The 17,240-nt window shown below is 46.6% G+C and overlaps 1 protein-coding gene across 4 annotated transcripts in view; it reads left to right on the top strand.

The window, feature by feature from the left end:
- The first annotated feature begins 1,422 nt into the window (after nt 1-1,422).
- The window catches only part of ZNF638 (zinc finger protein 638), a 74,079-nt gene continuing 58,261 nt past the window's right edge, over nt 1,423-17,240 (top strand). For all 4 annotated transcript variants that reach the window (XM_073611053.1, XM_073611054.1, XM_073611055.1 and 1 more), the window contains exon 1: nt 1,423-1,634. The gene's annotated coding sequence lies outside the window, so the exon portion shown is untranslated. The remainder of the gene's footprint in view (nt 1,635-17,240) is intronic.

The following is a 17,240-nucleotide window of genomic DNA, read 5'->3' as shown; positions in this document are numbered from 1 at the left end:
AAAAAAAAAATCTGCGTTGCAGGACAGCATTTTATAGTTACATAGTAGGTGAGGTCGAAAAAAGACACAAGTCCATCAAGTCCACCCTATGTGTGATTATATGTCAGTATTACATTGTATATCCCTGTATGTTGTGGTCGTTCAGGTGCTTATCTAATAGTTTCTTGAAACTATCGATGCCCCCCGCTGATACCACCGCCTGTGGAAGGGAATTCCACATCCTTGCCGCTCTAATGCCCCGTACACACGATCGCACATTCCGACAACAAAATCCTTGTCTTGCATACACACGGTCACACAAATCTTGTCGGAAATTCCGAACTTCAAGAACGCGGTGACGTACAACACGTACGACGAGCCGAGAAAAATCAAGTTCAATAGCCAGTGCTGCTCTTCTTCTTGATTCTGAGCATCCGTGGATTTTTGTGCGTCGGAATTGTGTACACACGATCGGAATTTCCGACAACAGATTTTGTTGTCGAAAAATGTGAGATCCAGATCAAATTTTTGTTTGTCAGAAATTCCGACGGAAAATGTCCGATGGAGCCTACACACGGTCGGAATTTACAACAACAAGCTCCCATCGGAAAATCCGACCGTGTGTGCATTACAGTAAAGAACCCTCTACGTAGTTTAAGGTTAAACCTCTTTTCTTCTAATTTTAATGAGTGGCCACGAGTCTTATTAAACTCCCTTCCGCGAAAAAGATTTATCCCTATTGTGGGGTCACCAGTACAGTATTTATGAATTGAAATCATATCCCCTCTCAAGCGTCTCTTCTCCAGAGAGAATAAGTTCAGTGCTCGCAACCTTTCCTCATAACTAATATCCTCCAGACCCTTTATTAGCTTTGTTGCCCTTCATTTTACGCACGTACATGCGTACGACACACCAAAGAAAAGCTTCTATTATATGTGTATGTATTATTCAGCCCATCTTTGCACTTTTATGTCATTTTTGGACATAAAACTGACGCTCGCACCTCAGTACGGTGGGTAAGCACCCTATAGCAGTAGGAGGCCATGTTGAAGGAGGCAGGTGGGGTGGGCTGTTGGCTGACTAGGGAGGATGAATGGTGACTGGGATAAGTGTTGAGGTGACTGAGGAGAATGGTGTTAGGTATGTGTTATTAACATATTAGGTGCTGGGAATACTTAGTAGACGTGAAGGGCCACTTATCACCTCCTCTGTGGCCATTTCAGGTCACACACAGCAGGCTCACTCGCCCACTGACACAGTCTCTGAGAGCAACCAAAATGGCGACAGAGAAGGAGCTCTCTGGTGGTCACACACGCAACCTGCAGGCGCGCGCGCTCTCTTTTGGCGGGTTCCACAGGCTGAGATAAGCGGTGGGCGCGCACGCTCGCTCGCTGGGAGGGAAATCCTTAGAGTGAGTGAACGCGCACGCTGCGGAGGAGGCGGTGGCTACGATACGCTCGGGGCTGAGGGTCGCGCGCACGCAGGGAAAAGCCTGGAGTGTGTGGACGCGCACTCTGTCGGAGGTGGTGGCGATCTGCTCGGTGCTTTGTGTGGTGAGGAAGTATCCGCCTGTTCGGTGAGGAGAGAGTGAGAGGCCGGGACCGACACACGGTGTAGGGAAGGAAACAGAAGAGGAGGACACAGAGTGGGATCAGGTAATTATACACATCGCCACACTACACCGTGCTGTGCGTGAGGGAAGATGGCGGACTGAGCTAAGGCCTCACCTCCTACCGCCGCCATGATGAAGGAAGGTTCCTATGTATTCCTGTGTGTGGATTCCCCTCAGGACTAGGAGAGCCTTCTACATATACTGAGGGGAGACCTATCCGCATGGGGCCCAATTCGCTTCACCACTAGGGGCGCTATATAATCAGATCAACCACTGAGAGCTATATAACCCGCTCCACCACCAGGGGCTCCATATAATCCGCTCCACCACCAGGGGCTCCATATAACCCGCTCCACCGCCAGGGGGCTCCATATAACCCGCTCCACCACCAGGGGCTCCATATAACCCGCTCCACCGCCAGGGGGCTCCATATAACCCGCTCCACCACTAGGGGCTCCATATAATCCGCTCCACCACCAGGGGCTCCATATAACCCGCTCCACCGCCAGGGGGCTCCATATAACCCGCTCCACCGCCAGGGGGCTCCATATAACCCGCTCCACCACCGGGGGGCTCCATATAATCCGCTCCACCGCCAGGGGGCTCCATATAACCCGCTCCACCACCGGGGGGCTCCATATAATCCGCTCCACCACCGGGGGGGCTCCATATAATCCGCTCCACCACCGGGGGGCTCCATATAACCCGCTCCACCACCGGGGGGCTCCATATAACCCGCTCCACCACCAGGGGCTCCATATAACCCGCTCCACCACCGGGGGGCTCCATATAACCCGCTCCACCACCGGGGGGCTCCATATAACCCGCTCCACCACCGGGGGGCTCCATATAACCCGCTCCACCACCGGGGGGCTCCATATAACCCGCTCCACCACCGGGGGGCTCCATATAACCCGCTCCACCACCGGGGGGCTCCATATAACCCGCTCCACCACCGGGGGGCTCCATATAACCCGCTCCACCACCGGGGGGCTCCATATAACCCGCTCCACCACCGGGGGGCTCCATATAACCCGCTCCACCACCGGGGGGCTCCATATAACCCGCTCCACCACCGGGGGGCTCCATATAACCCGCTCCACCACCGGGGGGCTCCATATAACCCGCTCCACCACCGGGGGGCTCCATATAACCCGCTCCACCACCGGGGGGCTCCATATAACCCGCTCCACCACCGGGGGGCTCCATATAATCCGCTCCACCACCGGGGGGCTCCATATAATCCGCTCCACCACCGGGGGGCTCCATATAATCCGCTCCACCACCGGGGGGCTCCATATAATCCGCTCCACCACCGGGGGGCTCCATATAATCCGCTCCACCACCGGGGGGCTCCATATAATCCGCTCCACCACCGGGGGGCTCCATATAATCCGCTCCACCACCGGGGGGCTCCATATAATCCGCTCCACCACCGGGGGGCTCCATATAATCCGCTCCACCACCGGGGGGCTCCATATAATCCGCTCCACCACCGGGGGGCTCCATATAATCCGCTCCATATAATCCACTCCACCACTGGGGGGCTCCATATAATCCTCCCCACTAGGGGCGCTATATAATCAGCTCTACCACTGAGGCACCATATAATCCGCTCCACCACTGGGGGCGCTATATAATCCGCTCTACTACTGAGGCACCATATAATCCGCTCCACCACTAGGGGCGCTATATAATCAGCTCTACCACTGGGCACTATATAATCAGCTCTAACGCTAGGGGCACTGTATCATCTTTCAGCTGTAATAAGGGGTACGATCCGCTCCACCACTAGGGGCACTATGTAATCTTCCTGTCGTAATAGGGGTCACATTCAGCTCTTCCACCTAGGGGCAGTGTATATCTAATTTCTGCTGTAACAAGGGGCATAATCAGCTACACTGCTACCACTAAGGGCAGTATATCTACTTCTTGCTGTAATAAGGGTCATATGCAACTCAGTCGTTACCACTAGAGGCAGCATATCTACTTTTTGCCCTAATAAGGGTCCTAGTCAACTCCATGGTGACCACTAGGGGCAGTATATTTACTACTTACCCTAATCGGGGTCCTAGTCAACTCCATGGTGACCACTAGGGGCAGTATATCTACTTCTTGACCTAATAAGGGTCATATTAAACTCTACCACTAGGGGCTCTATATATATATATATATATATATATATATATATATATATATATATATACACACACACACGTTTTCTCCTGTAGTAAGGGGTATAATCAGCTCCACCACTAGGGGCAGTGTGTGTGTATGTATATATATATATATTACACTTATTGCAGATTCCTGTTAGCTGACAGGCGTTGCATCCAGTGTGGTCTGCTGTAGCCCATCTGCTTAAAAGCTTGATGTGTTCAGAGAATGGTATTCTGCATACATTTGGTTGTAACGAGTGGTTATTTGAGTTACTGCTGCCTTTTATCTCAAACCATTCTCCTCTGACATCAACAAGGCATTTTCCTCCACACAACCTCCGCTCACTGGATATTTTCTCTTTTTCGGACCATTCTCTGTAAACCCGAGAGATGGTTGTGTGTGAAAATCCCAGCAGGTTTTGAAATACTCAGACCAGCCCGTCCATCACCAACAGCCATGCCATGTTTAATGTTCCCTAAATCCCCTTTCTTCCCCATTCTGATGCTCGGTTTGAACTTCAGGAAGTCGTCTTCACCACATCTAGATGCCAAAATGCATTGAGTTGCTGCCATGTGATTGGCTGATTTGTGTTACCAAACTATTGAACAGGTGTACCTAATATAGTGGCCGGTGAGTGTGTCTACGTCCTACTGTAATAAGGGGCATAATCTACTCCACCACTAGGGGCACTATAGGTCCTTTTTTTCAAGGACGCACATAATCAGCTGCACCACTAGGGGCAGTATATATTTACTTCTGTATCCAGGGGCATCATCAGCTCCACCAGCAGGATGTGACTTTACACTGCTCAAAAAAATTAAAGGAACACTTTTTAATCAGAGTATAGCATCCAGTCAATTAAACTCCTGTGATATTGATCTGGTCAGTTAGGGAAGAGGGTTTTTTTAATCTATTTCAGCTGCTTTGGTGCTAATGAAAGTAACCACAGGTGCTCTAGATGGGTAGCAATGAGACAAAACAGGAATGGTTTTACACGTGGAGGCCACTGACATTTTTTTTTTTTTTCACCTTGAGGATGGCCTGAGGGCCCGACATCCTCTAGTGGGCCCTGTGTTCACTGCCCGGCACAGTGGAGCTCGATTGGCATTTGCCATTGCACACCAGAACTCTCAGGTCTGCCACTGGCACCCTGTGCTTTTCACAGATGAGGGCAGGTTCACCCCGAGCACATGTGACAGACGTGAAAAGGGTCTGAAGAAGCCATGGAGAACGTTATGCTGCCTGTGACATTGTCACAGGCAGCATAACCGGTTTGGTGGTGGGTCGGTGATGGTCTGGGGAGGCATATTCATGGAGGGACCCACAGACCTCTACAGGCTATACAATGGCACCCTGACTGCCATTAGGTATCAGGATGAAATCCTTGGACCCATTGTCAGACCCTACGCTGGTGTAGTGGGTTCTGGATTTGTCATGTGGTGAGAGTATGCAGCCAGTTCCCGGAGGATGAAGGAATTGATACCATTGAATGGCCCCCTACACTCGCCTGACCTAAATCCAGTAGAACACCTCTGGGCCGTTATGTTTCAGTCCATCGGACGCCGCCAGGTTGCACCTCAGTCTGTTCAGGAGCTCAGTGATGTCCAGATCTGGGAGGAAATACCCCAGGACACCACCTGTCTCTTTAGGAGTATGCCCCGACGTTGTCAGGTATGCATACAAGCACATGAGGGCCATACAAAATACTGAGGACCATTTTGAGTTGCTGCAATTAAATTTCTGAAAAATGGACGAGCCTACTGAATCATTTTTTCACTTTGATTTTGGGGGTGTCTTTGAATTCAGCCCTCTGTAGGCTGACAATTTTCATTTCCATCAACCAGTGTTCCTAACACATTACCCCATCCATATCAGGATAGATATCCAGCAAATTTTTCACAAAGAGATCTGATGTGTTTTCAAAGTGTTCCTTTCATTTTTTGAGCAGTATATATACTTTCTGCCCTACTTAACCGCTTGCGTGCTGGAGGAATTCTGACATTTTGCAAGCATGTTAAAAACCTTTTTTTTGGGGGGGGGGGGGGGGCTGGGCTAGTAAATGACTTGGAACACATTTTTCTGAAAGCAGAGGCTCTGAAGAGTCAAACGTTGGCTTTTGCAATTTTTTTTTCATGTCAGCGTGAGCACAATGGTTTATCAAATACAACATTTCAGTATTTTAGGGCACAGAGAGGCAATAACATTACCAAATTATTTTGATAAAATTTGGGGTGCGCTGAGTAAATGGATACCCAACACGTCAAGCCTTGAAATTGCGTGCGGCCATAAAATGGTGACAAACCTTCAGTACGTTCTAATATCCATAGGTGATGCTTTAAAAACCTCTACGGGTCATCCCTTTAGAGTGAGCCATGGCTAATGGGCCAAGAATTATTGCTGTATCTCTGGCGAGTAACATGGGTAGTGCAATCAATGTTTTTGTCTAGGTGTTCTCAAAGCGTGCATTTATTTTCATATGGGGCTTTTCTTTTTTTTTTTTTTTTTTTTTTTTTTGACTGGTTTGAGAGATCAGGGGTCTAGAAGACCCCATATGTCTCACCTGTCCTCCAGGTAAATGAATGCAGATTACTGTTACTGGGGTGTGGAAGCAATGAGGCGGCTCACCGATTCAATCTGGCTGGTCAGATTTACACACTGTTGGCGGTGGACACGGATGTACAATGTTTCTGCTGCAGGAAAATACTTGCCTGTTCCCAATCCTCTTGCAGGATAAAGGCACACAGTTCAGTTTGCATTCTGACACCGTGTGCCAGGATGAATGCTTCCCCTCACTGGCCAATCAAATCAGCCAAAGACCAGCACCTAGAAGAATCCAGGGAGAAGATGCTGGCGAGGGACCCCGCGGGTGATGGACTCTTGGTTCCCATGATGACGCTTCACTAGGTCCTCCCTCCAGCGCTGTGTTTGTGTGTCTTCTCCTGCAGCCTTCTGGGTTAAGTTCTGTGGATATCTCAAGGGGATTGTGGGAGCAGGATATACTGTCATTCTTGCCTTTGCTTGAAAGGGAACAGGCCAGGCATGGGTGGTTGCAATGGTGATGAGCCTTTTTTGTTTTTTGTGTGTGTGAAGATCCACTTTAAGTATCATCTGCCACTCTGAGAAGTCAGGGCTATGTCACACTAAGGGCTCATTCACACCATGCCTGTTGACCTACCTAGATCAGGGGTGTCTAACTCATTTTCATTGTGGGCCTCATCAGCATTATGGTTGCCCTCAAAGGGTCAGTTGTAAGACTAGATGTTCAGAGCACCCCCCACCATCATAGTTTTAGAGTCCCCCCCCCCCCCTCTCCCTTACATTACTGTGCACCCCACATTATCTTGTGGAGCTGGAAAGCAGAAAGTGCAGGGTCTGGAGTTCAGCTGCCAGGTTCTGCTGAATGTTGAAAACAGGGAAGGCAGAGACAAGGGGGTATTGCAGCTGCACATAGAGGCACAGGATCTGGAGGGGGGTGGCAAAGATACGCCTGTTGGAGGCTGCACGGAGAAGTGCAGTATCTGGTGGAGGAGTTCTGTCCACTGCTAAGACAAAGTGGGGGCAAGGAGAGTGCCGCAGCTGTAGGAGAGGTGCAAGGGCCATATGAAATGTCGGCCGGATTCGGCCTCCAGGCCTTGTTTGACGCATGTGACCTAGTTCAATGCAAGGGCACAGGGAAATGAATTGTTCTCAATGTACCCTGTTCACAACACACAATGTGCATTGTGTAAAAATGCAGCACAACTCTCTGCACCACGGCACGTGTATAGGGTTTAATGAAATGTCATGTTTTGTAACATTTCTATAAAGTAAAAAAATAACAGTGATTTTAATGGCAATAGGTTTTAGTGAGCTTTTCAGACGCTTTTTTTTGTGTGTGTGTGAAGGAGGTTTTTACAGCGAGTCGCACTGCCCCTTCGCAACAGAGGGGGGCCATGATTATATGGAGCACACTGAATGAGTCTTAACAACTTTGTAGCAGCCACAGATCTCTCGGTGATCAGTAGCCGGATACAGAGTTGCTTCTGTAGCTGACCACAATGCTTCTCTGTGCAGCTACCGCTCTCTGGTGTGTCACTGGCAGCTGGATACTATGAGCCGTTACTATGCTGGTGATTCTGTGGCTAGCTCCAAACACAATGTAAATCACTCAGCAACTGAGCCTCAAATGTGTTGGCGTTTTTGACCCGGACCATTCACTGACTGCATTTGATCTTAAAAATAAAAAAAAGCTGAGGAAAGCAAATCTGGAGCTGCGAATAAATCACTAATTTGATAGAGATCTAAGATTCAGCAGTGAGCGATGTGCAGTGCATGCTTCTCTTATCTATCACTGACATGTCTACACCCTTCTATATCGGGGGTCAGGATTTTTATTTTATTACAGGTATTTATACAACACTGACAATTTACACAGAGCTTTACATAGTGTACATTTACATCAGTCCCTGCTCTTAATGAGCTTAGTCTAGTGTTCCTATCACACATGCATACATGTGCACACACTACAGCCATTTAAGGCAAGAGCCGTTGAACATGCAAGCATGTCTTTTGAGTGAAGGAGATGGAAGCACAGGGAGAACATGCAGGTAGTGACCTGCTGGGATTCCAAGCGATGACCCTGGTGCTGCAAAGGCAGAAGTGCTAACTTCTAACCACTAGGGTTAGCGAATACTAGGTGAAAATGCAGGTTTATTTTTTTTTTTTTTTATTTATTTACGCTCTTGGGGGTTATTGTAGAATGTATAGACTAGCACCATGTGAGATTTAGGTCATCACACTGAATTGACATAGCAGTTGGGTACAGAGGATGTCCGGGGACCTGTCGGGAGGCTCTGAGCTGCCGGGAATATGCAGGCTTCTGACTGGTGCTGGAGGCGGAGCTCTCAGAAAAATTGTCCAGCCATCGCGGCAGAAACCATCCCCCTTCCCCTCATTCTTCTGGATTGTAAACTTTGCTGCAGTTGGAGGATTTAGTGTTAAATGTTCTAGACACCAAAGAAACTAGATGGCTTGCTCTTCCTTCTATTCTGATGATGAAATGAAGGAGTTAATGTTCTCGGTGTGGAAGACCAAGGTGCTAGTAAGATGGTTCTGGAAGGGAGGTGAAGCGTGTTGCTGCACGTTTCTTATTATGTAACTTTTCTTGTCTTGTGTGGTTCACATGGAACCGGCCTCCCGAAGCATTCTATGGCATTGTGCAACAGCTTCTCATTGTGAAATAGTTCCAGTTGACAGACCTTCATGTGTTACTGGACTTCAACCTCAGTAATAGCAAACTAGTGCTTTACAATTCACCCATTCCTAGGAAAGCAGGCTTGTAAATACTTTGCAATCATTACAGGTTAGACATGTTTCACAATATTTGGATTGACAAAGTTAGTAAGGAGGATTTATCGTGCACATTACTGACAGATACCTGCATAGCTAGTGTGGCTCAGACTGCTCTTCGAGTATGGGGAATTTTAAAGTTTTTTGTCTGTACTCCCCACTGACCCCCCCCAACGCCCTTCCCCACCTCTCCCCAACTGGAGAGAGTCCAACCACATATTGGAACTGAAAAAGCAAAGGAGACTTGTTTTATATTGCAGGTTAAAGTGCATTTAAAGCCCTACATTTTTTGTTTGTTTTTGGGTGATGTAAGAAAGGGTCAGAACCATTGTCGGGTTTTTTTTTTCCTGTTATCTGCTGCTTTGTTCGGGAGAATTATCCTCTCCAAGTGCTCCTGCATGCTATTCTTCTTAATTTGTTCAGTCTTCACTAATTTATATCATTGGTGATATTTCTGAGTGTCAAATGTTCTCCTTTTTATTTGGACATGTCTTGTATGGCAAAATATTGCAATCACCCAGAAGCAAAAAATGTAAGATACTTGGTACCTCAATGTATCATCCTGTAGGGAAATAAATATTAATTGCTGAATTGGATGTTTTGTGATATTTTCAGTTTGCCTAGAAATTCCTAGAGGACACATGTAGGTTGGAGTGTTGGCTTTAGTGGTTGTACTTAAGATGAGAATCAAAACCTTTTACTATATATAATTCGCCAAAAGTCTGGTTCCTCCAGTATGATTCCTTTTTGCAGTTTATTGCCAGGTGCAATTAGGCAGATGAATGCAATAATGTACAACTTGTGCTCACCAAGGTGACCTATTGTCTAAACTTTTTCGCTTATAGTGGTGAAAAAAGGTTTATAGCTGATCTCCATGTTTTAGTGAAGTTTTAGGCTTCATGTACACTGGCCTACATTTGCTTTCCGGCAGACGCTGCGCGATTTAGCGTTTTTTCCAGTGCCAGCAGCCAGTCAAAGCGTTTGTATTCTGAGCACGATTCTTCTGCGTTCAGGAGAGGAGGGTTGAAGCTCACTTACACACAACAGCTCCAAAACTCTGCTAAATGACTGTGTACATTGACACCTAGGCTTTTATGGAGTTTGGAGCTTTGGTAACAGAACGCCAAAAGCTCCTAAACTCGAACTGCCAATCGGGCATCTGGTTGGCATCCTTCCAGAGCCTGGAGTGGCTCTGTGATGTCAGGCTTTAGCCCACTGTCATCTGAATCTGGGTAATGGGTGCACAAAGAAGTGCATTCCCATGACCTACATGAGAAGCATAACTAAAAACTTTTTGCATACTTCTACAGTAAACTATTTTAGAAAAGAAATTGGCTGCATGTCTGACCTTTCTCAATACTGGGCAGCAGAAAAATAGACTTGTCTCCTGATTTCTTATCTCAGAGGGCCGAATGGCTGATGCAGAGCCCTGTGGAAGAACAAAATGGCTTCTTTTAGTAAATGCTAAACTATAATTTGGCTATTTCTGAAAACAAATTATAAGCATTGCATTTCATCAGCAGCGAGAAGAAATTGAAGGGCGTGCTGCTGTAAACACCCTGGGGCTGGAGAGAGTATGCAGCCAGAAATAGAATACAAATCTCTCCAGATATCAGTCACTGACTGAAGTGTAGCTTGCCATCGTACTTGTGAATACTGTATCAGCATGTTACAAATACATCTTCCTCACAGGCAGGGCGTTGTAAAATCAACTGCATTATTCACCTAAACCCTCACATATACCCAGTGAAATCACTGGCCTCAGGGGAAACAATGTGAATTTTACCTGTTGAGATGCAGTCTTCTCTTCACCCATTCAAAATCCAGAATTTACAGCTTGTCTGAAATTTCAGATTGCAGGGGGCAGGAGCTGAAGTTACACTCTGCAGATCTCAGTGAAGAGAGCTCTGAGAGCTGATTGGAGGGAAGGAACCCCCTCCCCTTCACAAAGGTACAGAACCGAGGCAGTCAGTCACAGGCTGTGTGCTGGAGTTTGTCCCCCCTTTTTTTTTTTTTTTTCTGTTGGTGTCAGGAAAACTTGTCAGTGACTCCTGCAGCTAGCAGGGGAAGGAAGCAGCAGACAGAAATGACACTTGGGATATGCTTTGTTCATATTTCATGTCTGAGTATTAGAACCACTTTCTTTAATGCTCTTTTTGTGACATTTTGTGGAGGTGAGCTAGTAGTAGTAGTGGTCTTGTACCATGTTGAGTATCAATCTGTTAGCCAATTTTTCTTATTTGCTTCCTTTTTGATGTGTTAAACATTCAGTTGAAAGTGTTTTTTATTCTGTTAGAAGCCAAAGAAGCAGTTTATCTAGCCAGAAATTTTGTGAGCCGATAACTTCCTGCCTCTAGACTGTTATCAGTTAGCATTGTTCTCTGCTATTTCCATCAACTCCAAAACTCCCCCCCCCTGCAATGATAAAAAGAGGGGGGAGTTATGTAGTCCTAAGGCGACAACACTGTTCAGCATTGTTGTCACCCTAGGACAGCAAGTGTTCTCGTTTTTTTAAGCTGCTGCAATGACTGCTGCCCCAGGTCTCTTGCTTCAGGGTGACTCCTTTTTCTTGCAACAATCCTATGGAGTCTCCCTTGCATACAGGGGCTAGAGTTGTTGCGTCTCCCTTGCATACAGGGGCTAGAGTTGTTGCGTCTCCCTTGCATACAGGGGCTAGAGTTGTGTCCCCCACACTTAACAAATCGTTTATTGGGGTTTGTTTGTATTATTGTGCTTAATGTGTTTAGCTAACACTGAGGGTTGAATAATGCTTTGAACTACAAACTTTTGGCAGAAGATAGGCAAGATACATCGCAGGGACAGTGATTTGAATGTTTTTACATCGTCATTTACACATTCTGCCCTATTGAAAAAGATAAAGCTGAGTGGGACAAAAATTGTAGGTTCCAGTTTTCATGCATTCACCACAAATGGGAATTTATTATAGGCTATGGAGGATTTCTTCTCACTGCCGTAGAGTACAATTTGACCTGCATATTAAAGGATTCCTCTAATGATGGAAGGTTTGTGCTGGCTTTTCCTAAAAATGAAGGGTTCTTGCTTATCTCGCTGGTACAGAGTCTTTAGTATTTTTTTGATTCATGTATCTATACTAGTTTGCAGATGAGGTGAATCAGACTTCACTCTGATACTTCATCAGTGTCACATCAATGTCTCACTGACAGACAACCAGGCAAATGAGTATTTTCAGCGGGCGTTCAGCAATGGCACCCTGCATTTTTCTAATTGCAATTTAGCGCTTGTTGTCATAAGTCTGTTTGGACCAATACTAATTGTTACAAGTTTGATTTTCACAGTATGTAAGGAAACGCTGTGATAAATGACTTGCATTCATGACTTTGCCTGATTCTACAACTCCAATTCTAAAAAAAAAATGTACGCTGTGTAAAATCTACATAAAAACAGAATGCAATGATTTACAAATCTCATAAACCCATATTTTATTCACAATAGAGAACATATCAAATGCTTAAACTAAAAATAAAAATGTACCATTTTGTGGTACATGTGGTTATTTGTACCAAATAAAAATGTACCATTTTCCCACTGTGCATGCGCAAGTCGTGCTGCACTTTCTTTATGATCCCGTCATCTTCTGAGGGGACACACACAGGTCCCAGAAGGCATGGGGGGGGAGGCGAAATGACGTACCTCGCCACGGTGTGGTAGAACGGAAGTCCACTTGGAGAGATCAAAACAGATACAAAACGACAACCAAAAAACTGTAACCTGAAGGAACATTTTTCAAATAATTTGGTTAATTGGCAACAGGTTAGTAACATAATTGGGTATAAAAAGAGCATCGTTGGGTCAGTGTCTCAGATGTAAAGATGGGCAGAGGTTCACCAGTCTGGGAAAAGCTGAGAACAATTGCAGAATATTTTTCCTCAAAGAAAAAATTGCAAAGATTTTAAATATATCATCTACAGTAGTATCATCCAAAGATTGTGAAAATCTGAATCAAGGGGCAAGACTGAAACACGATGTCGGATGCTAATGATCTTTGGGATCCTCAGACGGCACTGCGTTAACAGGCATGATTCTGTGATGGACATCACTGCATGGGCTCAGGAATACTTCCAGAAATCACGGTCTGTGTACACAGTTTGCCATGCCTTCTAAAAATACAAAGTAAAGCTCTATCATGCAAAGGAGAAGACTTATCTGAACATCATCCAGAAACACAGCGGTCTACTCTGGGCCAAAAGCGCCTATTTGTCTGTGATCAAACCAATAGAATTCTGACATTATTTTTTGGTGCTGCATCCTCTGGTTTAAAGGAGAGGGGCCTTTAGGCTTGTTATCAGCAGGGGTTGACCAATTATCAGAGCGACATCTTCCTGACTATTATTGGGGGCTGATATTCACATTTTTCAAATCGGTATCGGTCAGAAACTTACCGATATTGGACCTCCTCCCCCTGTCCCTGCGTGGCGCTCACTGCAGTCTCTGACAATCTGTCAGCGGCAGGCAGCAGAGAGATGACCTCTCTCACTGCCCGCCTCGCAACACTGCTGTTTCGCCCCCTACAGCAGGACCGTGAAGGCTGCTTTTGATAGAGCTGCAGCTGCGGATGAGCAGAGATAGTTATGTCATCTCTCACCACCCGCTTGTGGAAAGTTGCCTGCTCGGACGCTGCTTGGGAGAGGCTGCCAGAAGTAGTGTAAGTAGTGACGACCTGCATCTGGATTACAGTGGCAGTTGACGAACTGCGTTCGGGTGGCAGGTGACACGCTGCATCTGGATGGCAGTGGCAAGTGATGGGGATGTACAGAATATCGGCTATCAGCCTGAAGGGTGGCCGAAAAAACTAGATTGGTCGACCCCTAGTTATCAGTGCTCAGTTTAAAAGCCGGCATGTCTGATGGTATGGGGGGGGGGGTGCATTAATTGGCGTGTGTGAAATGGGCAGCTTGCACATCTGGAAAGTCATTATCAGTGCTGACAGATATTTTATCCAGGTTTTAGACTAGTATATGCTCCCATCCAGATAACCTCTTTTTCATGAAGGCCTTGCATATTTCAGCAGGACAATGCTACACTGCGTTACTGAATCTCACAACAGCATGGCTTTGTAGTAGAAGAGCCTGGATGCTTAACTGGCCTGCCTGCAGTCCAGACCTTTCACCAACTGAAAATATTTGGCTCATCTTAATACGACAGACGACCCAGGACTGTTGGGCAATTAGAATTCTATATCTGGCAAGGATTAGGCAACATTTCTCACAAAACTCCAGCAACTGGTCTCAGTTCCCATATACTTAGAGTGTTGTTAAAAGGAGAGGCGATGCTACACCGTGCTAAACATTGCCCTGTCCCAACTTTTTTGAGACTTGTTGCTGCCATCAATTTGAAAATGGCTTTTCTTTATCGTACATCACGGGACACTGAGCCACAGTAATAACTGTATGGGTTATATGGCACCTTCAGGTGATGGACACTGGCATACCCTAAATGGGAAGTTCAATTCCCCCATATAACCCCTCCCCTTACCGGGAGTACCTCAGTTTTTTTTGCCGGTGTCTTAGGTGTTGGTCAAGAGTAAGGATGTGCTGTGCTGAGCTCTGCTGGAATATTCCTTACTGGGGCAAGCCATGCAACCGGATCCGTGTCTTTTTCCAGACCGAATTGAATGGTACCTGGGCCTCGTGTCCAAAGAAACAAGGTTTTACCTGCAACGCTTCTCTTTTTAGAGAGATGGACCCCAGGATCCAGTATTTGTTGTTTGTTTTTTTTTTTTTTTTTGTTTTTTTTCAGCCATATTCCGATAAAAAGGGGGCCTCAGTCCCTGAAGGTTTTTTAACGGAGCCCACCATGAGAGGTGAAGATTGGGTCTGTTACCACAGAACCTTGCAGCTGGATAAGGTAAGGGAGATTCCTAAGGAATTTTTCTAATTCTTGTGGGTTTTCTCCTTTAAAGAGGAGTGCCCATTAAAAGAAAAAAAAAAAAAAGTCCGCAGCTACAAATACTGCAGCTGCTGACTTTTAATTGGACACTTACCTGTCCCAGGGTCCAGCGATGCGGGGGATCGAAGCCCCGTTCGGCGGCACCCGCATTGCAACTGTGGGTGCCGGGCTGTGGCTTCACAGCCGGGCACCCACTGCGCATGCGCGAGCGGCGCCGCGCGCCATGGTTGGCCGCTCAGTCACCTGGGACCTGTAATGGGTCCCAGATGATTGACAAGAGGGAGGGAACCGAGCTGAGCCCTTCCTGTGCCGAGGGGGAAGTGATGTCACCAGCCCAGGCACTAAATGAGGCAGACTACGAGGGACCCCCTGGCAATAGGCATTTAGAGGTGAGTTAAAAAAAAAAAAAACGTTCCAAATGTTTTATTTTTTTTTTTGGCACATTAATGCATTTTTTTTTTTCTTTTTTGGGTGGAACTCCACTTTAAGTAAATGTTATCATGCCTATAGTCACCACGGGGGGCTGTCAAGAGCACGTACCTGTTCCATGTTTGTTAGTCTCGCTCTGGGTACAAGCTGCACACTTCCTCTGGCTCAGGCTCCAGGTAAAATCGTGGGAAGGGTTTTTTTTTTTTTTTTCTTACTAGGAATGTCCTCCCACCTGGATAGCTTCCTTCAGACAGAGGGAGCATGGCATTAGACGGCGGTATGCTGTGCCGCTCCCGCCGCCATTACGGTGGTTCCCTTTGGCAGCTCCCCTCCTCCTCCACCCTAGTCGTCCTCCATGTGGTCCGGTCAGGATCGGAGCCCGCTCGCACGGGAAAATGATCCATTTTAAAATAGATGAGGGAAGGAGTGCGATGGGTGGTCAGAGGAAGGGGCGGAGCTTAGCGCCGTTGGCATGCTTCAGCGTCCACAACACGGGCTGTATAGCTATAAATTGCTCCTTTTTTCAGCTAAAGAAGGGACACAGAGCGGACGGGTGGCATGTGAGTGGGTAACACAGGCATTCCCAGGCAAATTTACTTAAGCATCAGGCTGAGCTTAATAGCAGTGGCAGTTGCTGAACTATTGCTTAGCAGTGGGTGCATTTTTTTTTTTTTTTTTTGGTGGTACCTCTGCGTTGTGCTCAGCACTATGACCAGAGGAGGTGGTTCAAATGCCACAAAAACCAAGGACACAAAGGGGTCGCCCTCAGGTCCTAAGGAACCCTCCCTCTGCAACACCATCCCGATCTAAGGAGGCTGGTCAGAGAGCCATCAGGGGCTGCAATTGCTTCCGACACTTCAGCCCCTGTCTATATAACTGAGCAGGTTTTCTCCTCAGCTATGAGTGGTTTAGAGGAAAGATTAGTAGCTTTAATCACGTCTTCACAGAGTGGAAGAAAACACATTCGGTCCCCTTCTACCACCCAGGATCCTCAAATGAAGAAACTGTGGGAGGGAGAAGATGAATCCCCCTCAGGGGACCGTGAAGAGGCTGATGACTTCTCTTCCGAGGGATCAAGTGGGGAAGGACCCTCTTCAGCTTCACATGCTGAGAAGTTGCTGGTGCATTCTCTTTCTGAAATGGTCCACTCCACATTTAAGCTACCCTTAATGGAGTCTGTTGAAGAGCCCACTTCCTGTTTGGGTTCACTAAAGCCTCTGCAAGCCTTGCGTGCCTTTCCTGTCCATTCATTACTAGAAAAGCTTATGTATTCTGAGTGGAATCACCCAGATAAGCACTTTTTCCCTCCTAAAAAGTTTTAAACACTTTATCCTATGGAGGAAAAATTTACTAAGATGTGGAGTATACCAGCATTTGACACTGCTATATCCTCTGAATTAAAGTTTGACTTGTCCAGTTGACAATGTGCAAATGCTTAGAGATCCAACTGATAAAAAATTGGAATTCCTGTTAAACATTTTTTTTCTTGGCAGGTTCAGTGGCTCAACCTGCAGTGGCAGCAATTGGGGTATGTCAGTCCTTGAGAGACCATTTGAAACAGGTACTCAATGTGTTCCCTGAACAGCAGGCCCAGGAATTAGCTGAGCTGCCATCAGCTTTATGCTTTGCAATTGACAGTCAGAGATTCTATTCTTCAAACCTCTCACCTTACGCTTGGGTTGGTACCTTGTTTCCCCGAAAATAAGACCTAGCATGATTGTCGGTGATGGCTGCAATATAAGCCCTATCCCCAAATAAGCCCTACCCTGTTTCCCCGAAAATAAGACCTACCCTGAAAATAAGA

The sequence above is a fragment of the Aquarana catesbeiana genome, linkage group LG01 (genome assembly GCF_042186555.1).
Source record: "Aquarana catesbeiana isolate 2022-GZ linkage group LG01, ASM4218655v1, whole genome shotgun sequence".
Classification (NCBI taxonomy): Eukaryota; Metazoa; Chordata; class Amphibia; order Anura; family Ranidae; genus Aquarana; species Aquarana catesbeiana.
The sequence above is the reverse complement of the archived record's forward strand: the minus strand, read 5'-3'. Positions and strand labels throughout refer to the sequence as shown.